The sequence below is a fragment of the Moschus berezovskii genome, chromosome 9, assembly GCF_049115385.1.
Source record: "Moschus berezovskii isolate FMDL1 chromosome 9, NW_MosBer_1.0, whole genome shotgun sequence".
Classification (NCBI taxonomy): Eukaryota; Metazoa; Chordata; class Mammalia; order Artiodactyla; family Moschidae; genus Moschus; species Moschus berezovskii.
In genome coordinates, this window is record NC_142468.1 from 57679501 (window position 1) to 57706500 (window position 27000).

At 45.6% G+C, this 27000-nt stretch overlaps 1 protein-coding gene and 1 non-coding gene across 3 annotated transcripts in view; one reads left to right on the plus strand and one right to left on the minus strand.

Moving 5' to 3' along the window:
• CA12 (carbonic anhydrase 12) overlaps nt 1-27000 on the minus strand; it is a 59366-nt gene that overhangs the window by 18699 nt on the left and 13667 nt on the right. The window lies entirely within an intron of this gene.
• Nucleotides 20955-21061, plus strand: LOC129563662 (U6 spliceosomal RNA). The gene has a single exon (XR_008687402.1). It is a non-coding gene; the product is annotated as a U6 spliceosomal RNA (small nuclear RNA).

The following is a 27000-nucleotide window of genomic DNA, read 5'->3' on the forward strand; positions in this document are numbered from 1 at the left end:
AATTATTAATACAAGTAATATATTATTTATTAATATATTAATTATATTAACACAACATATTAATATCAATATATTAATACAACATTAATAACAATATATTATTAATATTAATATATTAATACAACATTGATATAATAGTAATATTAATACAATAAAATTATAATTATATTATATAATTATATAATTATAATTAATACAATATAATATAATATATATAATACAATATCATATAGTATATAATATTATAATAAAACAGATGTAAATATAGTGATTCTCAATTTTTAAAGGTTATAATCCATTTAAAAGTATTATAAAATATAGGCTATAGTCCCCTTGTTGTACAATATCTTTGTAACTTGTCTTATACCTAATAGTTTGTACCCCTTATTCCCCTACCTCTCTTGCCCTGGTCCCGTCCCCTCTTCTAGCAGGGAAGAATTTATTTAATCCACTGGAATGTCCCACGTTGGAAAAATTGGTGTCTAACTGACTACAACTCCAGGTTGGTCTTTGAGGCTGGTAATCTAGGCTGTGATCTTCCTGATAGGAAACCCTTGAGGACAGTGACTCTGAATACCCAAATCTAGAGTAAGTAAAAGCCCTGCAACCTGATAGGGAAACTTGAAAGATAGCAAGTAATCACAGAACTAAATGCAGTGTTTACACCGGGGAAAAGAATGACAACATTACAAACTAATTATTACAATCTAATTGACAAACCAGCAGTGAGGAGGAACAGACTTAACAAATAAACCCTCCAGGGCTCAGGCTTCTTGCTAACTACCAGGTAATAGTCCTTCCCCTGGAAATGAAAATAAACAATCCAGTCCCACTGCAGATAAAATTTCTGACTCCCACAGGGAAAAGTCTTTCAAGAATGTCAGGCTGTGTTTAAAAGATTATCTCCCATGGTAATTAAATGGATTTTCAAGCTGAGATTTCTCCAGAAAAGCGAATAACTGGCAGGTCATGGCTCGTTGTGGTGGAACAATTGTGCCCTGTGGGCTGTCTAGGAGTTGGGAATCAAGGTTTGCCACCTGGAGTTCATTCATTAGTATTTCAGCACAAGGAAAGGTGTACTGAGATGGAGTGGGGGGAGGGAACACCACTTCTTCTGGGCACTCTTCCATAGACCACAGCATTGTTGAGAGAGAGAGAATGTGTGTGTATGTGTGTGCGCGTGTGCGTGTGCGTGTGTCTGCTTCACAGAATCCCCATCCCCTCCTGCCTTGTTCTCTAACTGGAGAATAGGGAGAGTCAGAAGCAAAACTTGGTGCCTACATTCATTTAAAATGCTATGAGGAGGGACTTCCCTGGTGGTCCAGTGGCTAAGACTCTACACTTCCAGTGCAGGAGACCCAGGTTCGAGCCCTGGTCAGAGTACTAGATCCCACATGCTGCAACTAAGAGTTTTCTACATGCCCCAACTAAAAAAATCCTACATGCTGCAGCTGAGGATTCCAGTGCTACAAGTAAAGATCCTGCATTCCACAGCCAAGACCAGGTGCAGCCAAATAAATAAACAAACAAACAAACAAATATTTAAAATGTTGAAAGAAAACTGTCAACCCCAGAACTCTATAACCAGTGAAAATGAGTATTATCAGGTAAAACTAGAGAATCTGTGACCAGCAGAAATACTCTGTAAGAAATGTGAATGAAAGTTCTTTAGGCTTTACGGGAAATTATCCCAGGAGAAACTTGGAGCTTCAGGAGGCACGAGAGAGCACTGGAAATAGTAAATAAATAGAGAAAAAAAAATTTTTTTTTTAGATGCTATGAGGAGTTGGCTCTATGTCTGGACACACTTCAGTTCAGTTCAGTTCAGACCCCATGAATCACAGCACGCCAGGCCTCCCTGTCCATCACCAACTCCCGGAGTTCACTCAAACTCATGTCCATCGAGTCGGTGATGCCATCCAGCCATCTCATTCTCTGTCGTCCCCGTCTCCTCCCACCCCCAATCCCTCCCAGCATCAGACTCTTTTCCAATGAGTCAACTCATCACATGAGGTGGCCAAAGTATTGGAGTTTCAGCTTTAGCATCAGTCCTTCCAATGAACACCCAGGGTTGATCTCCTTTAGAATGGACTGGTTGGATCTCCTTGCTGGACACACTTAGGAGAATCTAATTTTTCAGGCTGTCAACCTTCAGGTATACCTTTTCAGAAATGTTGGAACTTGAAGGGATTCCAGACTCTCTAGTTCAGCCTCTCACTGGACACCAGTTTTCTCAGCTCTCACATATCACAGTTTCTCCTGGACTGTGTTGTTTTTATTTCCACAGCCTCAAAGCCCTGGACCAAGATGGCGACTAGGGGAGAGGAAGGCTGGAGGACACCCAGGCAATCACTCCAGGGAGCAGACCGGAGCAGGGCGGTTACTCAGCTGAGGGCAAAACCAAATTCCTTAGAGACCGCAGGGAACAGAGGGGAAGCTGTCAAGAGGTATCATGCAAACCCTGAGGGTCAGGAGGAGGTGCAGCTACCAGGTGGCAAGCCTTCCAGAGTGAGGCCGCCAGCCTTTGCTCTGCTCACAGCAGCATCTGGGCCCGAGGTCAGGGTGGCAGAAGCTGCCAGACAGGCCTGAAGGGAAGAAACTCAGGAAGTGAAGAAGTGGCAAAGCTGTGAATCCCGTAGCTAAAGGGAACTGAATAAGAAGAACTGTCTTTTCCCAGAGCAGGGGTTCACCTGAAAGAGAGGCCCAGGCCCTCCCATGTCATGTCTGTGAACCCACATCGTGATTGGGAGCTCGTGCGTAACAGGCACTGCATAAAAATAATCCCCAAAGAATGAGAGCCCCCAGGAAGCGTTATCAGGAGGCATTGTTCTTTTGTCCTAAGTAATCTTCCTTGAAAGTTGGCTAAATTAGGTGTTTGGGAGCAGAAAAGACTAATGATATAAAAGGAAACCAAAGAGACTTCCCTGGTTGGTCCCTCATGGTCCAGTGGTTAAGATTCTGCCCTCCCAATGCGGGGGGCCCAGGTTCAATCCTTGGTCAGAGAATTAGATCCCACATGTCACAACTAAGACCCTGCACAGCCAAAGGAATAAATACTAAAAAAAAAAAAAAAGGCAACAGAGTTCATGGTTGAAAAAGAGAGAAATTCCTAGGAAAGAGAAGCAACGGTATTGGACCCGGAGAGTCCAAAGAACCAGATCTAGCTGCTCCCCCGACTCGCCCCCCCAACCACCGCCCCTCCATGAGTGATCCCAAGCAGGTCACATTCCCTGCCTGAGTCTCCTTCGCCCTTTGGACCAATGGGAGGGGTGGACACTATGTTCTGGAAGATCCCTTCTGGCTCCCAAGCTCGGAGATTTACCAAGATTACTGGGACTAAGCACCTTCACCTCTGTATCAGGCCAGCTGGAACGGGTTGGAAAGAACTGCTCACGCCAAGGCAGCTCCTGGGCATGGGACGGGGTGCCTAGTGGGAACCAGCTGTGAAATGAGGGCACAGGGTGCTGCCGTTCCCCAGGCTGGGCCAGTGCTGCCGGTCTCAGCTGCCGACCATGGGGTGGGGGTGGGGGGTCGCTCGTCCTGAGTGCCCATCGCAGGCCCTTAGGGCCGCAGAGTCTAGACTTTTCTCCTCCTCCTCCTCATTATGGTTGATGGTGATAGCGACAATGATATTAGTAGTTTTGGTCCTTACACCTCTACAACTCTGTGGGCCCACAAGGCAAGAACTGCCGCATTTTGTAGATGAAAAATTGAGATGAAGTGATTTGCCCAAAGTCAGACTTTGGCTTAGTAACAGAGTTACCTTGCCTGGATCACAGAACTTCTGTTCCTTCTGTTTCAGGGTTTATCTGGGAGATTTTGTCCAGGCCCGTTTCCTCCCCGTCCTGTGATCTCCTTGAAGGCAAGGACCGTGTCTCATTCATCCCTGCCTTGGCCGCAGTGCCTGGCACAAAGCAGGCCCTCACATGTTTACTGAGCTAGATTCTCCCGCTAATTTTGTGCTTGTTCCTCTCAGGGAAGTAAGTGCCTGTATTAATCCCCCTGGCTTCTTTCTATTCCCCCACATAATTTTTTTTTTTTTTCCTATCAAAAGAGAAATGAAAAATGATGTCACTTGCTCAGGTTCAGAATTTACGCTCCTATTTTTCTCATGTACCTGCATAAGGTTTTGCTCTGTTTGGAGCCACTCACTGAAAGATAAATCCAATTGCTGGTCCCTGGCTTGGAGAGATGATCTGCCAAGTGTGGGATTTTATTGGAGTTCACGGGACCCTCCGCCAGCATGTGATGACTGTGTCCCCTTCTTACACGGCTAGGGACATTGTCAGAGCAGCCTCCCATCTCTTTGGCTTGTAGGTGAGAGAGGTGCCAGGGTGGGGGCCTGCACCGAGGCTCCCAGCGTCAGGCATGTCGGCAGCGGCTCCTTTCTGCCCCAGCTGCTGTGCGGGCAACATGTGACTTGTTGCTGCTCTAACACTGCCTTTTCGTCGGCAGCTAAATCATCTTTCAGCTGGCTCTCAGCTGTCACACTCATGCCAATGGCTGTGCTACCAGAAAACCTCTCCCAGGACTGACTCAAAAGAAGCATTTCCAGCTACCGTCAAACTGTGACTTTTCTCTTGAGCTGTGCCTTTCCCTCTTCCATGGATTAGATTCCTCCCAAGATCATGATAAAAAGGAGATCACACGGATCTCCCCGTTTGTTTTCCCAACTAAAATCAAGGCATTATTTCTTTCCAGTTCATGAATTTTTCTGTTTGAGGCAAAACAGAAGCGGGCCAAATTTCTGTTTTGAATTGTAACAGGAGATGAACGTGGCACAGCTCAAAGCGCCTCTCATGCTTCCCAGCAAGGTGTTATTGAGTCCCAGGGTAAAGACTTGCGTTCCCCCAAGGACCAGGATGGTTTCAGGGAAAACGCCGAATGTGTGGAACCATAGGGAGAGGAGCAAAGTGAGCCCCTCATACCCTGGCTTTGACGGCTAACAATCCTTAGCCAATCTGCCTCCATCTCTACCATACCCACGCTCCCCAACCCTGGATGATTTTTAAAACAAATCCGAATATACTTCATCAGTGCATATTTCAGTATGTCTTTAAAATACAAGGGCTCTTGGAACAAAAGCATAATACCATTACCACACTCAAAAAGTTCACCATTCCTTAATTTTACTAAAACCAGTCAGAATTTTAAAAATTTCCAATCGTCTTATATCTTTTTATTTGAAAATGGATGATCTTTATTTTTAATAACTGTAATTAAAGCTCCTCATTCCTCTTCTCCTGTCTTTAAAAAATTATATTTTATGGAAGTGTAGTTGATTTACACGGTTGTGTTAACAGCAAAGTGATTCATTATACATATACCCATTCTTTTTTATATTCTTTTCCAGGATGATTTAATCCCAGAATATTGACTATAGTTCCCTGTGCTATGCAGCAGGACCTTGTTGTTTTCATATCTTTTTTAACAGTTGTTTGTAAAATTCAGGATTCAGATAATGTCCAGAGAGTGCAGTTGGTTGATGTGTTACGGCCTAGATCTCAATTTGATGGTGCTAAGCCTTGTCATTGGAAGGACTGATGCTGAAGCTGAAACTCCAGTACTTTGGCCACCTCATGTGACGAATTGACTCACTGGAAAAGAGTCTGATGCTAGGAGGGATTGGGGGTGGGAGGAGATGGGGACGACAGAGAATGAGATGGCTGGATGGCATCACCGACTCGATGGACATGAGTTTGAGCGAACTCCGGGAGTTGGTGATGGACAGGGAGGCCTGGCGTGCTGTGATTCATGGGGTCGCAAAGAGTTGGACACGACTGAGTGACTGAACTGAACTGAACTGAAGCCTTGATAGAGGACAAATGACCCCACTCTTCCAAAGCTCAAATGCTCAAAATCTCAGAGCCAGGTCAGTCTGATCCATCCTTTGCCCTCAGGGTGGGTCATGGAGTCCCAAGTTTCCATCACCACCACCACACCTACCATCCTGGGTTAGGCCCTCTCCCTCAACATGTCACACTGCAAAGGATCCCTGCAGGGTCCCCACCCCAGCCTTTCCTGTTGGCTGCCAGGCTCCTTTCTTGTTGCAACTGGATTAACCAGGTGTAGCCCTGCGCCCATCCATCCCTTTCTCCACAGCATGCCCTGCCTTGCTCCTGTCTCCCAAAAAACAAAGTAGACCCATAGCCATCTTTCACAGTTTTAGCCTTTCAAGGCCTTCATTAATTTTTTTCTTTTTCTTTTTTTGGCTGTGCCACAGGGCATGTGGGATCTTAGTTCTAAGACCAGGGATTGAACCCACATCCCCTGCATTAGAAGGCAAAATCTTAACCACTGGACCACCAGGGAAGTCCCAATTGAGGCCTTCAAAAGCCCTCACACCTTCCCAAGGTCGACCGCCATAGTCAGGCCAGCTGCCCCATCCTCAAAACAACCTTTACAAATGTTCTTATGCTACAAATCTGCTCTAAATGCCTCATTTCCTCTCCACCTTTGCAAATCTTTTCCATCTTCAAAAACAAGCTCAAGTCCTGGACAAGCGACTCCAGCACTTTCTTGAATTGTCGTTTAACCATCTCCCCTGTGACTGTTATCATAAACCTGTTTCAGGCTAGAATTCTGCCTTCAAGTTCCAAAGACCTTAGGAAGCCTAGAGGCCAATGTCACATCCCTCCCCTGTGTCTGAGCACATAGTGGCATTTACTTAATGAACAGTTTCTTAAGAAATCTGGCCATAAAGGGATAGGAGAAGGGCATGTGTGGTCATAGGAAGATGAGGGCGATGAGAAGCATTTTTGTTTTTTAATGGAGAGACTTCAGCACACTTCCATGCAGAAGAAAAAGGAAGCAGATAAGGAAGGATGGTTCCAGAAGAAAGCCATGTAGTATGGCCCTGAAAAGAGAGTAAGGGAGGGGAGGGCCTGGAGGCAGAGGTGGAAGTTAACTCTGGGCTGCAGGAGGCATGCAGTAAGTGCTGAATAGATCAGACCGGTACACTGAAGCCTTCCTGGAAAGGAAGCCCATGGTCTGACAAACAGAGCCAGAAATCCTAGAACTCACAGGTCTGCAGAGGCGATCAGAGAGAAGACTGACTGTGGGATGACAGGCAGTCTCAGTTTCTCACATTCTGAGATGCACGCAGCCCAAGTACATCCATGAGCCTAAAAGAGTCAATGTGGTCTTTTAAAGTGAACTTGTCTTGTTTTAAAATTTAAACAAAACTTTAAAGCAGGTACAAAAGTGAAGAGCACAGTAGAATGGCCCCATGTGCCCATCTGTTCGTGACAGATTTAGTGTTACCCTTATCCCCCACCCCATCCATTTCCCTCGACCGGATTACTTTGAAGAAAATCTGTGGATGCTTATTTACAACTAAAGGTAAGAACTCTCTAAAAATAACCTCATATCATCTTCACATCTAAAAACTGTTAACAGTGGTTTCTTAATGTCATCAAATATCCAGTGCATGTTCAGTTGTCCCCGTTATCTCATAATTTGTTTTCCTGTTTTTAAGTATAGTTGATTTACAGTGTTTCAGGTATACAGCAAAGTGATTCAGTTATATATATATTTATGTAAGAATATATATATATTCTTTTTCAGATTATTTTCCATGATAGGTTATTATAAGATATTGAATGTGCTAAGGTCTTATGGATTTATGAAAGATTTTGTTTGAATCACAGTCCAAATAAGGTCTGTGTATCATGACTGGTTAATATGTCCCATAGGTTTCTTTTATCTACAGGTCCTCCTTTTATTTATCTCCAACATGGGTGTATTTACTCATACTTATGTACATACAGACTCACTACAGCCTTGGGCAAATAACAATCTATGCAAGTAAATGAAGGATAATTTTAGTATTTTATAATGTTTGCAGACATGGTATAGGGGTAAGTAAAACACTTAATGGGCTTGAGTAATTTCTACATATGTGACAGCATATATTATAATAAAAAAAAGCATATATAGCTCCGTAGAAGACCAGAACCATATAATTACTGGTACAGTTTGATTGTTGTTTCTTACTGATTATTCTTTCTCACTGACTGCATCCTGTGTGCTTAAGAATAACAGAAAATTTAATGAAGATAAATATTGCCTGTAACTTGGACTATATCTGACAAGTCTGGATCAAAAAAAAAAATTCATTCATTATCATTTTATTTTGATATTTGTCCTTTGGGGCCTTTCTAAGTCTGTCCCTCAGACCTACCTGGCGCCCCTGACACTGGTATGGTAACAAGGGAGTGGTGGTAGCCACACCCTTGGGATAGACCCTTCAGTGTCTGTGTGAATGCCTGGGCACAGACTCAGAAAGAACCTAAGGTTCACCTGGCTTCCTCTTAGCTAGGCTGGGTGTTGCCCTGTGACAAGGCTGAGTGGGTGTCATTCAGCACCTGCTCAGGTACACTCCTTTCAGAGAGCTGGGACCCACGTTTCCCCAGGGGTCACCCATCCTCTGTGGTCCTATGGCTGGAGCCACAGAGAACACAGCTAAGCCACAGGACCCCATTCAGAAGAGAAGGCAGCCTCTGTATCCTCTCTAAACCCATCTTAATGTCATACATTATGGGACTTCCCTGGTGGTCCAGTGGCTAAGACTCCATGCTCCCAGTGCAGGGGACCCGGGTTCGATCCCTGGTCAAGGACCTAGATCCCACATGCCACAACTAAAGAGTGTGCATGCTGCAAGTAAAGACCTGGTGCAAATAAATAAATATTTAAAAATAAATACTACACATTCTCAGGATGTTGTTAGGATGTAGAAGTCACATTAAAAAATTTTTTTTAAATTTTTATTATGTTTGGCTGCACTGGGTCTTTGTTGCTGTGTGCAGACTTTCTCGAGTTGCAGCGAGCAGGGACTACTGTATAGTTAGGGTGCTCAGGCTTCTCGTTGCAGCGCCTTCTCTTGTGGAGCACAGGCTCTGGGGTACGGGCTTCAGTAGCTGCGGCACACAGACTTCGTTGCTCCAAGGCATGTGGGATCTTCCAGGACCAGGGATTAAACCCATGTCCCCTGCATTGACAGGTGGATTCTTAACCACTGGACCATCAGGGAAATCCTAAAAATACGTCTAACGGAGTTGATTAAAAGATATATGGCTTCTCATTCAAGTCCAGGGAGCTGAACTGTTCAGCAGTATGGGGTTCCCACAGTATCTGCCCTGGCTGGATTCTTGTCCCCGCTGAGCAGAAAGCCACACTGTGTTGACTCTATCTGTTTTCCTGCCAGTCAAGTGGAGAGGCATAGCCATAAAGCCCTATATCCTGCCCCAAAGGAAAGAAGGCTACTAGAGGGGTGGGTTAATGACTAACCGATGATGTCTTAGGATTTTATTATAAACAGAGGTCAAGGAGCCAAACTGGTGTTGAAGCTTTTTCTTTGTTAATGTTAGAAGAGGAGCAGAGCAAGGGCTGGAGGATCACGGTTACTTATTATTTACAAAGCTTAAAGCTGGATAGCCATAGAAGGCCCATTCTGCTTCCTTGGTTTTTATTGTTATAGATCAATAAGAAAGATTATTCTTATTTCAATAGAAATAAGAAAGTTTTCTAAGGATGCTCTAATCCATACTTTATATCAAACTTTTCCTTTTATTATTTCAATTTTTTTGGGGGGGGTGTCACTTTGAGAGGGAAGGGACTGGGATGGGGTAAAGTCCTCCCAACCACTCTTTGGCAACCACCCCGTGGCAGTGGGGCCAGTAGGGCAGGCTGGAGGGTGAACAAAGGTGAGCTGCAAGACTGGGGCCATCAGCTCAGCTCTCTGCTAGCCCTGGGGAAGCCCTTCCCCCACACCTTGCTGTATTTAGAGGGCCCCTCCCCCTGCAATAACCCCTTTCCAGTATTGCTGGGGAGAGGGGAGGTTCAGGTATAGCTAGGAGGAGACTTTGCAGCCATTTACCCTTTGGCTTCCAGGCATTTGTCAGGTTCTGTCTGGAGGGAAGGCTTTTATAGGGAGGAGGGTGGGGTTTCGTAGCTGTCAAAGATAGATGGTGCCAGCTATTGCTTTTGCTCCTGTCTCCGGCACCCTTTTAGGTTCTGTTGCCTTAGAGAGTGTTCGATGTGGTGAAGCTCTGCCCGCTTCTCGGGACTCCTCTGAGCCTGCTCCCCACCCCATCTTTATCGCAGCAATGCTGAGACACACCCAGCTGCCTCTCATCTCCCTGGAACACCCTCTCCCTTCCCCTCTCACTCCCCAAAGGCAGGACCAAGTGTCTCACTGTCCTGGAGCCTTTACATTTACCTTTCCTAGAGGCACCTACACTTACCAACCCCAGTAGACCAGTGGTTCTCAAAGTACAGTCCCTGGACAAGCATCACCACCATCATCACCTAGGAATCTGTTGGAAACCTTGGGCCCCACCCCAGACGCCCTGACCCAGACACTCTGGGGGTGGCGCCCAGCATCTGTCGCTGAATGAGCCCAGTGGGTGATTCTGGTTCTCACTGACGGTTGGGAACCACCGTGCTGGGTTCTCAGCTCATCCCATTCATTCCTGTATCCCTGACTCTTCCCTCTGAGCCCACACATCAAAGTGGTTCTTGAACAAAACCGCTAAAAAGTTAGCCAAGTTGCTGAGGTGGTAACAGCTTAACCCCAGTAGGGAAACCTAGCCAGGCCCATCACCTCTGCATGCTCAGTACTTGTTATTCTCTTTGATCTTTGACTGGTTCACAAAGGAATTTTGGTCACTGTAAGCGTGCTAAGTCCCCAGTAGCCCCAGACATCCTGCCCTACCCTCCAAAAACAAGCATATTAAAAATATTCCTTCTCCATGCTCAGGCAGGGACCATCTCTGACTAGTAAGAACTGCACACACCATCTTTTTAATACACTGCTATATGTGTCATTATGGAAACATAATTATGGTGTTTAAAGTCATTTTTATTCAATGTTGAGCCATTAGGAACATAACTTTCTTTTCTAAATTTGTTTTCATGGCTCATTTCATGTCTTTAATCTTGCATGTGTGTGTGTGGTAAAATATACATAAAATTTACCATTTTAAACCATTTTAAACTGTGGTGTTGGAGAAGACTCTTGAGAGTCCCTTGTACTGCAAGGAGATCCAACCAGTCCATTCTAAGGGAGATCAATCCTGGGTGTTCATTGGAAGGACTGATGCTAAAGCTGAAACTGCAATACTTTGGCCATCTCATGCGACGAGTTGACTCACTGGAAAAGACTCTGATGGTGGGAAAGGTTGGGGGCGGGAGGAGAAGGGGACGACAGAGAATGAGATGGCTGGATGGCATCACCGACTCTGTGGACATGAGTTTGAGTGAACTCCGGGAGTTGGTGATGGATAGGGAGGCCTGGCGTGCTGTGATTCATGGGGTCGCGGAGAGTCGGATACGACTGAGCGACTGAACTGAAAGTGAATCCAGTGGTATTAATTACATTTACACTATTGTGAAGTCATCATCACTAGTTCTTTCCAGAACTTTTTCCATCATTCCAAATGTATATTCCTGGTGGTACATGGCTGTGGAAAATAGTTTGATGATTCCTTAAAAAGTTAAACACAATTATTATAATACCTAGCAATTTTGTTGTTATTTAGTCACTAAGTTACGTCCAACTTGTTTGCAACTCCGTGGATGGAAGTCTGCCAGGCTCCTCTGTCCATAGAATTTTATAAGCAATACTGGAGTGGGTTGCTATTTCCTTCTCTGGGGATCTTCCCAACCCAGGGATCGAACCCCTATCTCCTGCATTGCAAGTGGATTCTTTACCGTTGAGCCACTTGGGAAGCCAAGGTATGTAATGAAAGGAATTGAAAGCAAGAACTCAAACAGATACTTGTACACTAGTGTTCATGGCAGAATTATTGGTAATGGCCAAAAGGTGGAAATAACCCAAGTGCCCATCAAAAAATGGAGGGGTAAATAAAATGTGGTATATACATACAATGGAATACTGTTCAATCACGAAAAGGCTCATCTTGTTTTAATGTACAACTTCTTTCCCAAGAATCTAACTCACTAGATGGGTTAGATGTTTGAGGAGAGCTGAGGTAGGTTTCTGTACTTCCAAAGCATCTGTCACAAAGCAAGCTTATGCTTGATGCTCAGTAAACAGTCAGTGGTGGAGGAAAACTCTTTATCTTACTTGGTCTAGATGCAGAAGAGTTGGTGTCAGATGTTGGTGTGTATCAGACTCCCCTGGAGGGTTTTGTTAAAATACAGATTTGTTACTAAAACACAGATGGCTAAAACACTCTCATAGTTTCTGATTCAGAAGGGTTTGATTGCAGTCCCCAAATCTATGTTTCTAACCAATTCTCAGATGATGCTGATGATGCTGGTCTGGGGACCACACTTTGAGAAGCACTGGTCTAGTCTAACTCAGTACTTCTCAACTCTAACTGTGCACTGGAATCTCCAAGACCTTCTCAATTTACCCCCAGCCCCAGCCTCTGAGACCTGGTTTAATTGGTCTTGAGTGGAGTCTAGGTACATTAGGCTTTAAAAAGCTTCTCAGGTGATTCTGCTCAGGTGTGCAGACAAAGTTAAGAAGCGCTGGTGGAAAATCCTCATTACTTCAGTGGTGTTGGGGTTGGAGCCAGAGCTTTTTATTCTCCAGTGTCAAGGTAAGATTTTTTTTTATTAAATTTTTATTGTGGTAAAATGTATATAACATAGCCAGGCTTCCCAGGTGGCGCGAGTGGTAAAGAACTCACCTGCCAATGCAGGAGACCCAAGAAACGTGGGTTCAATCCGTGGGTTGCGAAGATCCCCCAGAGTAGGAAATGGCAACCCACTCTAGTATTCTTGCCTGGAAAAATTCTATGGACAGAGGAGCCTGGCGGGCTCCAGTCCATGGGGTTGAAAAGAGTTGGACATGACTGAGCACACAGGCACTCGCACATATATTTAACGTGAGTGACATTTGGTATATTCACAGTGTTGCACAGCCATCACTACCGTTTAGTTCCAGGACATTTTCATCACCCCAAAGGAAACCCCATATTCTCTAAGCAGTCATTTCTCATTTTCTCTCTGCCCCGCCCTCGCCCCCAGCCCTTGGCAACAACTAATCTACTTTCTGTCTCTATGGATTTGCCTCTGCTGGTTGTCTGGCTTCTTCCGCATACTATAATGTTTTCAAGATTCATTCATAATGTGCTTCATTCCTTTTTATGGCTGAAGAATATCCCATTGTATGAATACATCAAGCTTGTTTCTCCTTTGATAGTGCTGCTCTTCACTGTAGTTTAAATATCTGACTCTGGCTAACTTGCTCTTGTCTACTATAGAATAATCATTGACTGAAATAAAGCATTGGTGTTTCTCCTGTGTGGGTTTTAGAACATACACTGTGAACAGAGCCTGCATGAAACAAAGGTGGAGGTATTACAGCCTGGTTTCCTGGAAGCAAGGGTCTGGGGGCCAGGGAGGCTGTTACTTGTAACTGGCTTCTGAATGAAGAGGGAACACTTTGAACATTCATGATCATAAAGGTGTGTTCCGTGCAAGGTGAAGAAGCAGTGTTCCCTGACACCAAAAGGAAGCTGATGTGAGAACAAATAATGTGAGCTGGGGCTGCCTTAATGACAGGCTCCTTCCCTGGCAGAGAGGGTAGAAAATGTCACAGGTGCCTCTTCTGGCTGCCAAAAAACTGCTCTCCTCTCCCTCCCTCCCTCTCCCCATCCCATAAAAGTGTGAGACTGTGGGTGAGGAGCCGAGACTGGATTGGTGGTCAGACAGCAGGTCCGGGGCCACCCTGGATGTCTAAGTTGAAGGTGGCCCTGAACGAGCTATTTAGCTGTGGGCTTCTGGTATCTGTTTTCTGGGACGAGGGCCTCCCCTTCCCTCCTGCCCTGGCCCCTGGCCGCCTCTCTTGTTTATTTACGGCTGCACCGGGTCTTTGTTGCTGCGCACGGCCATTTCTCTATCTTGGGCTTTTCTCTAGTTGTGGCGAGTCGGGGCCACTCTCTAGTTGCAGTGTGTGGCTTCTCATTGCAGTGGGTTTTCTTGTGGAGCACAGGCTCTAGGCGTGTGGGTTTCAGTAGCGGTGCATGTCTTAGTTGCTTTGTAGCATCTTCCTGGATTAGGGATTGAACACACGCCCCCTGCATTGGCAGTTGGATTCTCTACCACTGAGCCACCTGGAAGTGCCCCCCCACCTCCTTTTTTTCATGTTTGTTTATTTATTTGGCTCAGCAGCACTCAGGATCTTTGATCTTCCTGGTAGCATATAACATTTTTAGTTGCAGTATGTGGAATCCGGTTCCCTGACCAGGGATTGAACCCAGGCCCCTTGCATTGGGAGCACAGAGTTTTAGCCACTGGCCCATCAGGGAAGTCCCGCTCACTGCCTCTTTGCAGCCAAGCATCGTATTAGAATTGTCTACACTGCTCACTTCTGCACCTCCACTCCCTACTGAGATCTCACGGCCCCAGGACTGACTTCCACCTCCCACTGGATTCAAGTAGACTCTTCAGTCCTCATTTTTCTTGTAGCCCTTGGCCCTGGTGATCCCACTCATTTCTGAACCTCTCCCCTCTGGGTTTGGGGGATACTGTTTGTCTGAGCTGTCTTCCCGTCTCTCCTGCCCCTTTGCAGCTCTCAGTAGCCACCTGCCCTTCAAGTCAGATGCCCCATGGCTTTTGTCTTTGACTCTTTCTCTCTCATTCACACTCCCCTGGGGTAATCCTGTCCCCTCCCATGGCTCCAGCACAACCTCTGCCCTGTCAGGGTTTCCTCCTGAGCTCCACAGCCTTAAGGGACGCCTCCTTAAGATTTCATGGCCTCCTGAAACCAGACATGACTGGAAGGGGAGGCAGACAGGCAGACAATTTGAAAAATAACCAAGCCTGCCATCTTTCCCTCTCTCACCTTCCTCTCCCCAAAACCGCCTCCACCTCCTTCGAGGTTCTCTGTCTCAGCTCATATTGCCACCCACCCGCCAAAAGCCAGGAGTCACAGTCTCCTCCTTCCTCTGACCCCCATTTTCAGGCACAGGGAGGTGACAGTTTTCCTCTCTTAGCAGTCTTTTTTTTAAGGATAATATTTTGTCTTTATTTTTAAACTTTTTGTACAAATTGAAATATAGTTGTTTACAATGTTGTGTTAGGTTCAAGTGCACAGCAAAGTGATTCAGTTATATATATATATGATACACTATATATATATATATACACACATATGTATTCTTTTTCAGATTCTTTTCCTTTATAGGTTATTACAAGATATTGAATAGAATTCCCTGTGCTATATAGTAGGTCCTTGTTATTTTATATAGTAGTGTGTATCTGGAGAAGGCAATGGCACCCAATTCCAGTACTCTTGTCTGGGAAATCCCACGGACAGAGGAGCCTGGTAGGCTACAGTCTGGAGTCGCGAAGAGTCGGACATGACTGAGCAACCTCACTTTCACTTTTCACTTTCCTGCATTGCAGAAGGAAATTGCAACCCACTCCAGTGTTCTTGCCTGGAGAATCCCAGGGACGGGGGAGCCTGGTGGGCTGCCATCTATGGGGTCGCACAGTCGGACATGACTGACGCGACTTAGCAGCAGCAGCAGTGTGTATCTGTTAATCCCAAACTCCTCTAATTTATACTGTCCCCCTTTCCCCTTTGGTAACCATAGGTTTGTTTTCTCTGTCTTTGAGTCTATTTCTGTTTTGCAAGTTCATTTGTATCATCTTTTTAGATTCCATATGCGTATATAAGTGACATCATATGGTATTTGTCTTTCTCTTACTTCACTTAGTATGATAATCTCCAGGTCCATTCATGTTGCTGCAAATGACTTTATTTCATTCTTTTTATGGCTGATATTCCATTGTCTGTATATGTATGCATCTGCATGTGTGTGGGCATATATGTGTATCTTATATGTATGTACATATATACACACACACCAAGCACATCACTTCTGTACTCTTTGTGCCAAAATGGACAACCTGAATCTCATAAGAAACCTTCAGACAAACCCAAGTGGAAGGACATTCTACATGATATCTGGTCTATATGTTTCAGAAATGTCAAGGGCATGAAAGTTCTAAAGAGACCACAAATAAATGCAATGGATTATCCCAATTGATTCCCAATTCAGAAAAAAATGCTGTCAAGGCCCCGTACTGAGTTTTTTTTAAACTTGGCCTTCATCTGCCCCCACTGGATATCCTATTCAGACGCATAGCTCCATATCTATAGGCCTCACTGGCCTTGTTTCTCCAGCCCTCCACTCCCCAAGCTAGATCCAGATCCAGACATCTCTTTACTGAAAGTTCTTCAGTGGCTCCTCGAGCCTTCAGGCTTAATCCCAAGGTCTGGAGTGCAGCCCAGAATCCCCTGGTGATCTCCACCCTGCCACTGCAGCCTTTGCTTCTCCCACACTACCATGTGTCAAAAAAGTGGGGTAGACTTCACCCAGACTAACAAGTTAGCCTGCCACAGTTTCACAGATGCTGGTAAAGATGCGAGACTCCTTAGTCGAAGTACAATTTAATACTCATAGGGACGGCAGAGTGATATTTGCACCTGTTTCCTAAACTCAGATCCACAGGGTGATGTAATGAGGGCCTTGTGACACATGGCGCTTGCAAACTGCTCAGCATGATGAGTGTCCCTCCCAGCTTAAGAAACCCCTGTGTTTAGCGGCAATTAGCAACCTTGCCCAACATTCACCTCCGAGAGAGAATATTTTCCTGGGCAGCAAATCAATCTACTTTCTGCCCTGGAAGGAGACACTGTCTCGATCTTACAGGATGATTTTTTACATAAACATCTTTGAAAAGATAGTCTGGAACAAAAGGTGTCAGAGCCTCTGCTCCCAGGGGGAATATTTTCCCCACACCGCCACTCCAGCACGCTGCCGTCCTGAGTCTGACTGCACCCCACACTCTTGTCTGGTTTGGGAGCTCTGTTGCCTGAAGTGGAATGCCATCCTCACCCCTTGTGTGTGAACTCGAAGGCATACTCCCTGTCCTGCTCATCCCTTTGTCTTTCAAGAATCAGCTCCTCAGGCAAGCCTGACAGCAACGTCACCACCCCCCTAATGCAGGAATTCTGCCCCCCTTTGTGTCCCCAGGGCCAGCGTACACTATCCTAGGACTTAACCTGCTCCATTGTTGTGACCTGTGTAAGTGTCTGCTCTCCCAACTCTCAGTGCATGAAAGGCATGGCTGTGTCCTGCTTGTCTCTGATCCCCAGTGACCACCCCACAAAGGGAATCATTAAGGATCAGTAAAAGAATAAGTGAATCAGTGAATAGCCTGTTATTTTACAGCCTCTGGCAGTTTCTTATTACTTGGAGGAGCAGGATGTAAAATGGATGAAGCTGGAAAATCTGCATGTGGTAAGGGGCAGGGCCAGCAGGGAGTACATAAGCATTTTCTGTGATCTGGGAGAGGGGCCAGAAATCTGTCTTTGCGGAGACCCTCCACGTGTTATGGGACAGGGCGCTTGGCCAAGCCCCCTGTTAGGGACCCAGGCTTGAGGCAGGTAACTACCCAGTGTTTCTGTGAAAGCTCAGCCCCAGCTGTAATAGTCCCATTGCTGGTGATTCAGGCCAAAATGCTAAGCCTTCTGTCTAGCCATCCAGTGACATAAACTGGATGCATCTTTAGCAGGTCTGTGCCCTTGCAGAGAACATTGTTTCTTTAGGGATTTAGCTATCCTGGACTGGAATGTCGGTGCCTCACCTGTGATATTATCACAGACTAAGCCAGTGGTTCTCAGCAGGAGCGATTTTGTCCCCTCGGGATGTTTGGTGACATCTGGTGTCATCACAGGGGGAAGTGCTGCTGGCATCCGGTGGGCACATGGGCAGGCCAGAGATGCTGCTGAACACCGTACAGTGTAGGGACAGCCCCCTGCAAAGAAACCGGCTGCCCCCAGTGCCAGCAGTGCAGAGGCTGAGAAGCCCTGGACTATTGTGATGGCCCTGCTTGGACCACGCAGATCACACATTGCAGAGGAGGTTTTTCTAAACAGAATGAAGCCCTCTCGCCGTCAGTCATCCTGGAGCCTGGCCTCTGGAAAGAGGAGACACAGGAGTCCAGGCCAGAAGGGCAGGACTGGCGCCTACGACTGATGGTAGGCAATCCCAGGGTCGGGGATCGTGGTTGCCCTCGGGGAGCACCGATGACAGACACACCTGTTTTAGGTTTTTCTTTGAGGCTCTTTGTGTTGCCCCAGGACCTCAGTTAAATTCTGTTAAACCCCAAGGCCTAGTGAGTTGTTGTTTTCTTAAGTGACCATTTAATGAGTACTTTCTACATGCCGAACATCATTCTGCATCAGAGGTGGGCTAACATTTCCTACCAAAGGCCAGATAGCAGATATTTTAGGCTTTGTGAGCTATATGGTCTCTGTTACCACACAACTCTGTTGTTTGAAAAAAAAAAAAAAAGCAGCCATGGAGAATATGCAAACAGGTGAATGGTGAGTATAGCTGTGTTCCAAGAAAATTTTATTTACAGATGAAGTGGTGGACTGGATTTAGCCCATGGGCCATAGTCCACCAACCACTGTTCTACATGCTTAGCAAGTGTTAATTAAAGTGCATAACAAGCCTAGGACAGGGGCAGTATGCTCTTATTTAGCAGATGTGGTGACTGAGACCCAAATCAGTGCCAGTAACCAGCCAGGCTGCCGCTGACCCTGACCCTCTCATTCTGCCCCACAGTAGCCTTTGGAGGATCCGGAGTCTGGGCAGTGGGTGGCGGTTATCAGGTGGTAAGAGATGACCAGCGGATAAGCCCTGGCAATGGTCCAGAGCTAAAGGGGAGAAGCGGCAGTGCAGGGATTTGTGACCTGGTCAACATTCCTGGGGACGTCTAGAAATAACAAAAAGAGGGGCTCTGATAAAAGACATGAGCTTTCTGCAGCTCCCCAGAGTGGAACCTGACCTAAGTGAAGGCTCACTGGCCCCTCAGTGTTGACCTGCTATGAGCCCATTCTTCACCTACCAGCTTTCACAAAGAGGAAGTCCCTTCTGATATCTAACCTACAGCACTCTTGCTGTTATTTAAAGCTGCTCCTTCAGTTTTCAGACTTGCCGTTTGATGGTTCTCACACCTGAAGATCTTCATCCAGGCTACTTCTATCTCCCTTCCAGTTCAGTTCAATCACTTGGTTGTGTCCGACTCTTTGTGACCCCATGGACTGTAGCACGCCAGGCCTCCCTGTCCATCACCAATTCCCAAAGTTTACTCAGACTCATGTCCATTGAGTAGGTGATGCCATCCAACCATTCCATCCTCTGTCATCCCCTTCTCCTCCTGCCTTCAATCTTTCCCAGCATCGGGGTCTTTTCCAATGAGTCAGTTCTTTGTATCAGGTGGCCAAAGTATTGGAGTTTCAGCTTCAGCATCTGTCCTTCCAATGAATATTCAGGACTGATGTCCTTTAGAATGGACTGTTTGGATCTCCTTGCAGTCCAAGGGATTCTCAACAGTCTTCTCCAACACCACAGTCCAAAAGCATCAATTCTTCTGTGCTCAGCTTTCTTTATAGTCCAACTCTCACATCCATACATGACTACTGGAAAAACCATAGCTAGACTAGACAGACCTTCGTTGGCAAAGTAATGTCTCTGCTTTTTAATATGCTGTCTAGGTTGGTCATAGCTTTTCTTCCAAGGAGCAAGTGTCTTTTACTTTCATGGCTGCAGTCACCATCTGCAGTGATTTTGGAGCCCAAAAAAAGTCTGTCAAAATCTCCCTTCCAGAGGGGTATGAAATGCAGTAGGAAGGTCGAGTAGAAGCTTTGGAGCCATTGACCAAGCTGCCAATCACAGTTCCACCACCTACTGGTTGTGTGACCTTGAATACAACTCTTAGATTCCCTGAGCTTGCTTATAAAAGGAATACGGTAACACCCACCAGGACCCCAGAGCTGTTGGGAGGAATAAATGTGGTAGCTTAAGATCAAAGTCTGTGATGGACTCCCAAGACGTGCTGGTTTCCAAGCCCTTCTGAATGGAATAGTCTCAAGTCTTTTTTTTTTTTTTTTTTACTTTAAGGGCTGTTTCCAGCCTTTTAAAGCAAGTTCACCCTTTCACCTCACCAGAAAACAAATCTAGGCCTCCCTGCATGTCTCCTTTTACTTCTAATGAGATATGTATGGAGATGTGGCATTTCATTTCAGACCGGTTTCACCTCTGAAATCCTACCATCCCAGATCAACTGCCACCTTCTCCCTGGTGCCTTCACTGACACCCAGAGCCAAAAGCAAAGAGAGAAACAAACCATTCTTTCCTCATTCACTCAACAAGTATATCTCCAGCTCGTCTCCTGGACTGGGCTCTGTGCCTCTGCCTGAGCAGCCTGCTGGGGAGGGTGTCACTCCCCACACACCATGCTGATGTCCTTCTAGATAACTCTCCTTGAGACAAGAAAGGGCTCCTTCTCACCCCGTACCCCTCGAACACTGCCTTGCTTGCAGCAGGTTCATGCTCAAACACCACCATGGAGGAAAACATTCTCCAGTGATAACCTGGCATGTTAGCCTTAGCTGGAGAGTGGGCACTTGGTTGTTAGCCCAAGAAGTACCTATGCTTATCAAGGCAATTAAGTGAAGGGACATTAAATTCCTGCAGTTCTCAATTTTTTCCCCATAATGAGTTTTCTGACCAGGCATCTTTGCACACAGTCTTCCCTACAGACCTTCCGTGCTCGGTTTTACTCAGTAATGGGACCTTTCCTACTCCAGCCTTGCTGATGGCATTACCCCAAGAGATTCATCAAGAGCTGGTTTGGGGGAGAATGGATACATGTATATGTAGGACTGGGTCCCTGAGTTCCTCCACTGTTCACCTGAAACTGTCACACATTGTTAATTGGTTATACCCCAATATAAAATAAAAGGTTAAAAAAAAGCCTAGAGGCTTGGGATAGGGCAGTAGGAGAGAGGCTCATCAGGGAGGGGATATATGTATACATGGAGCTGATTCACTTTGCTGTGCAGCAGAAACTAACACAACATTGTAAAGCAGCTATACTACAATTAAAAATAGCTGGGAGTGCTCGCTTCGGCAGCACATATACTAAAATTGGAACGATACAGAGAAGATTAGCATGGCCCCTGCGCAAGGATGACACGCAAATTCGTGAAGCGTTCCATATTTTTAAATCAAAGTAAATATTTAAATACTTTAATATTCAGTTTGTTTTGTTAATTCTCTGAATACCATCAACACTCATTGTTTAGGTTTGCCGTGTCATACAGTGGCAGCATTTTGAATTATTTTTCAAAGAATGCTGTTCATATGTGTTGTTTTTGTGTTTCAAACTAAATACTGGCAGTTTTGTTCCAGCTGTGACATTGTGCACACCATCTGGACCATTTAAAAGAAACTTTTAAAATTTCAAATAGATTCAACAATTATATTACTTGCTTTACCTTTTTAAAGGCACTTTAAAAAAAAATCTATTTCTTGTAGGTTTTGCAGCTAGGTGGCTATTTAAAAAATCTGTCCCTGTTTGACTGACTGTTATTCTATAATCTCTATGGTAGAAAGCTCCATGTACCCAACAGAAAGTTTCTTTGATTGAAAGAACGGTATTTTGTAAAACATTTTTTGTTTTGTTTTTTTTTTTAAGTAAAAATTTTATGAAACTTGAAAAAAATAAATAAATAAAAAGAGCTGGGAGGCTCTTGGGAAATTGCCAGAAAGAAGCACCCAGGGGCGAGAGGCAGGCTATAAGATCTCACCCCAGCACCAATGTGAGCAATGAGATGTCAACATACGTTCAGGTAGCTCAGAAACCAGCGGAGAGCCTCACTCCAGGTTCGGGATGCAGGAGATGGAGGTTGAGTGTGGGGTAAGGACACATCTAAGAATGTATGATAGATGCATGTGGATGTGGATGTGTGCGTGCATGCGTGCATGTGTAAAGGCATGCTACACCTCTTTCCTGAGTCCCCAGGACTAAGCGCGGGGCGGGGCGGGGCGGCGCGGGGCGGGCGGGGCGGGGCGGGGCGTGAGCAGCTCTCCTCATTGGCTCCCGCCGCCTTGCAGTGCGGCTGCGCTCACTCGCGCACTCATGTTCCTCACAAGGTGCGTCTTTCGGCTCCACTCCACCCGCCCTCTTCGACCTGCTTTTCTCCTCCTGGCGTCTATTCCCTGTTCTTCTTTCCAACACTCATCTTTCTGACTCCTTCAGCTGTCCATCCTATTCCCAAGAATCTGAAAACGGTCATTACGGCCCCCGGAGGACCCTGACATCTCTCCCAGATGTGTGCTGCCTACAGTAACGATGACTTGAGGATACTGATTTTTTTTTCCCCATAGCAACCACGTTGGTCTTTGATCTACATTTCCCATGAGTGTGTTACAAGGAACCATATCAAATGTTTATTTATGTCAACGAGTTTTAAGTCTATTGTGTTTCCTTTAATCGCTAAGCCTTTTACTCTGATACAGAGAAGAAAAGCAAGTTCTTTTGGCACAATTTGTTTCTGGCAAGTCTAAATCATTTGCTTTTTTGAAACATCACTGCATTTCCTGAGTGACTTTTGCTTAGTGTTGTGATGTGTCGCGTAGAGTACACAATGTCTGGCATAAAATGAGCATCCACTAAATGTCTGGAAAAACACACGAGACTGAAATCAGGAGACACAGATTCCAGTCTCTGCTCAGTTTCTTATGCTTGGGTCAGTTGACAGCTCTCAGTTTTCGTCGCCTCATCTGCAAATGATTGTGGGGCTTGGCTGCATCAGTGGTCCCCACTGGGGTCCCACCTGGGCAGCAATGGCAGTGGAGGCTGATTTGAATACTTCACGCAGCCCAACAGAGACTAGCCCTCATCCACAATCAGGCTGCTCCAACCAATGACAACATTAGGTGTCTACGTTTTGGGCTGAGTTGTATCAATAGGTCAGGACCCCCACTGCCCCTCCCTTGCTTCAGACTCCTGTGTCGCTCTGGCCCCACTTCCTCCAGTGTTTCACGCTCAATTTACTCTCCATTCTATAGGCAGGATGATCCTTCTAAAATGCTTTTCTCAGTTTTCTATTTAAAATACTCCATCTGTCTCCTGCTGTCTCCAGCGTGAGGTCCCAACTCTGGCCGACTCATGAGCCCCTCACTCTCTGGTCCATCTCCCCAGCCCCTTTCCTCCTTCCTGAGGTCCTTGTTGGTCCCCTGGACCTACCAGCCTAGTTGATCCCTTACACCCCAAAGCTTTTTTAACCTCTTCCCTTTGCCTGGCTAGCTCTTACATGCCTTCCAGGCCTCATCTTGGACATCACCTCCTCCAGGAAGCCTTCTCTGATTCTTTCCCAAGACTCTAGGCAAAGTCACTCTCCTCTGTGCTTAATCTCTCTGCATTGTAAGGCCCTGTCTAATTCACTGTCTCCTCCCAGACTCAGTCTTATTCACCCTTATTCATCATTTCCCCAGCATCTAGTTTAATACTTGGCATTTAACAATTATAAATGTTCGTGGGACTTCCCTGGTGGTCCAGTGGCTATGACTCCACACTCCCATTGTAGGGGGTGTAGGTTCAATTCCTGGTCAGGGAACTATTAGTAGATCCCACATGCTGTACCTAATTAAGAGGTCACATGCCACAGCTAAAGACCTGTTGCAGCCAAATAAATATATGAACAAAAATTTTAGAAAAACAATTGGGGGAAATTAATTATTTCATTAATAGATTAATTTGTTAAAACTTTTAAATAATGGTGTCCACAGAGGAGGGCAGAATAAAAGAGTGATGAATGTGTAGGGTACCATTACTCTCTGGTCCTTTCTAGATAATGATTCCAGAAATTAATTTGTATAACACTTTGGTTCAGGATCAGAAAAAATACCTGTGAACTAGAAGGACATCATCAGTGAAGAATCTTTAGATTTGCAGATCATTGGAAAATGGGCAGTTACTCAAGTTGGAATCACCAGTTTGCCTCTGGGCTTCCTGGTGGCAAAAGCCAAAAGAGGAAACAGCCATTTGCGTGAGTGCCTCAGACTTGCTACAAAACTTCTTTGTTCCACAACCTTCAGAGTCGCCTTTCTTCCTTTCTTCACTTCTCATGCAGTTCCCAGAAGATGCGGTGCCAAGCAGGGGCCTCACTACAAAAGCCCAGGCCCCATTCACCAGTGTCATCATTCCCTGCTGTAAGCAAGTCTCACTCTGGTCGTAACCAGGGAGCCCTTTCTGAGCCGACTGTCCCAGAGGTGGGGGGATCATGACTCTGCCCTGAAACTAACCACAGGCATCCTTACGAGGTCTGGATGGATCTCCTCCCATTCACTCAGAAGTCACACAGCTGATGTATGTCTCAAGTGAATGATTGCAAAATCATTTAAAAAGCTAAACTGAGCTAAATGAACTGTTTTATTTAGAGTTATACCAGTTGTGAGGCAACCTTTATGGACACAAGGAGGTGGCAGCCGTACTAGTTCCTTCCTGGTTGGCAAAAATCAAATACTTGCCAGGTCATTGGAAAGCTTGTACCTTAAAAGAATACTTTTGTTAACTAAAAAAAGGAAAAGCCCACATAGCTACAGGAATTTCCTGGACTCTGCACACTCACCACCTTGGCCCGGTTCAATCCCTGGTCAAGGAACTAGATCCCACAAGCCATGTGATAGGACCAAAAAAAAAAAAGATAAAAAGATAAGCACCTAACTTATTCTCCTTAAATATATTTGTAATATTGATCTAATACCACTTAGGCATATAAGTAAACTGTGGCTTGACTGAAAATTGGAAGAAGTTCGAGTTCAAAATCTAATATGATTTTGCATTATTCCTCTATGCTATGCATACTAGCCGTTAGTTTTACATTTTCTTGCCCCCACTGTTTCACTATTTAACTGTGGAAATTAAATCATTTCAGCTCCTTTCTCTGTGCTCTTAGCATCTAACAGGGAACTTCTCTGGTGAGTATTTGTGGAACAGCTACCATATTTCATTGCTTCTAGATGCCATGGATTATTAGATATATCCCACTTACAGAGATGCTATAATGTAAAAAAAAAAGTTGCATCTGAGAATCACTACAATACAGTCTTTGTCCAGAGCAGGTGCTGGCTCTCTTTCCTGGCCATGTGGCATGGCTAGCTGTGTCCTTGGGCTCCTCAGTAGTGCCTGTGCCCTTCCCCCCTCCTCCCCCCGCCCCTGCAGAGGAAGACAATAACAGAGCGGGCGAGAGGGCCCTTGCTCCCTCTGAGGAGACTGTAGGAGCCCACTGAGACAATCTCGGATCCATTCTCCATGAACAACCAGACTTTCTCGCCCGGGGCACCTTCACTCATCTGCTCTGAATTCAACCTTTTTGCTTTCAATCTTTCCTTCTGATCTGGTTTACCCCAGGTGCTCACTCCCCTCTCTCTTCATGCTGGGGATGGGCCAAGGGCTTTAACTGGCTGCTGGAGGGATGTGCCCTGCCCTCACCTGACTGCCTGGGGCTTGAGACCAGCATGCAGCAGAAAGGGCAAGTTTGAGCACAGCCAGAGGCCCCACAGAGCCCCTGGCAGGACCCCCTCCCAGGCAGCTCTTACCCCGCAGTTCCAAGGCTTGTCGGGGACCCTGCGTGGGGCTGGGCTTATGGAGCTCAGCATTCCCTGTAGCCCAGCCCCAGATTTCTTCCCAGCTCCACTCCTAAACCTGAAATCAAGGCTTAGCCTAGAGGCTCAGAGGTGGGGGGGAGTGCATTCTCTGGGCGGGGCAGCAATGGATGCTCCAGTGATTTTAGCTGCATGACTGAGGTGGCCACGGCTATGAAACTGGGTATCTGTCCCGTAGATGCCAGGAAAGTGGCAGGGTGACTGGTCTGAAGGACAAGCTTGCGAAGAACTTTCTGGCATGTGAAGCCCATGGGACAAGAGCTTGGAACCCTTGGGTTTTTTTTTCCTCAATCCCTTTTTTTCTCACGAGGGAAACTCCTTTTGTTTTTTCAGAATATGGATGAACCTATAGTATTCTTGCCTGGAGAATTCCATAGACAGAGGAACCTGGCGAGCTACAGTCTATAGATTGCAAAGAGTCAGACATGACTGAGTGACTGACACTTCTTTTTTTTTAAAGAAGGTAGTATGCTGAGACAGATAACAAGTCAGACAGGGAAGGACAAACGTGGTATGATTTTACTCATATGTGGAGTCTAAAAAATAAATAAATAGTCATAGATACAGAGGATAAACAGGTGGTTGCCGGGTGTGGGGGGGGAGTAGGGAATGAAAAAGATAAAAAAGGTAATTATGTGAGGTAGGGCTTCCCAGGTGGTGCAGTGGTAAAGAAACTGCAATGCAATGACCACGGAGACGCGGGTTCGATCCCCAAGTTGGGAAGATACCCTCGAGGAAGAAATAGCAACCCACTTCAGTATTCTTGCCTGAGAAATCCCATGGACAGAGGAGCCTGGTGGGCTACAGTCTTTGGAGTTGCAGAGAGTTAGACACGACTGAGTTGAAACAATGCTTATGCTTATGTAAGCTGATGAGTGCTAATTACCTTGATTGTGGTGACCATTTCACAACATATATGAAACACTCACATTGGACACCTTTAATATATACACAGTTTTTGCCAATTACACCTCAATAAAGCTGAAGAATGATCTAAGAAAATAATAATAAAAATTTAAAAGGGATCTTCCTCACCCATTAAAAACTCAGGCAATTCAGAAAAGCATGAAGAGGTAGATCCTTTCTAAGATCTACCTCTCAGGTTTATTTGGTCTTGTAGACTTGACAAGGCAGTTACCCACCGATTAGCTAATCGAATTCCACCATAACCCATGACACGAAGGGAAGGAAGGTGATTGGCCCCACTGCGTGCACACTGTGCCCCAGGCACTGCAAGCCCATTTCTGTGCATTATCTTACTGCATCCTCACCACAACTTGGGGAGAACAGAGATTCTCAAACTCGAGGGTGCATCAGCATCACCTGGTGGACTTATTAAAGCAGAGGGCTGGGCCCAGCCCCAGAGTTTCTGATTTGGAAGTAAATCTGGTATGGGCTGGAGAACTTGTGTTTCTAACAAAGTCACACATGGTGCTTTCCTTGCTGCTAAAGGACCAGAGGTGAAGCATTTGCGGTTTTTCTCCCAGACTCC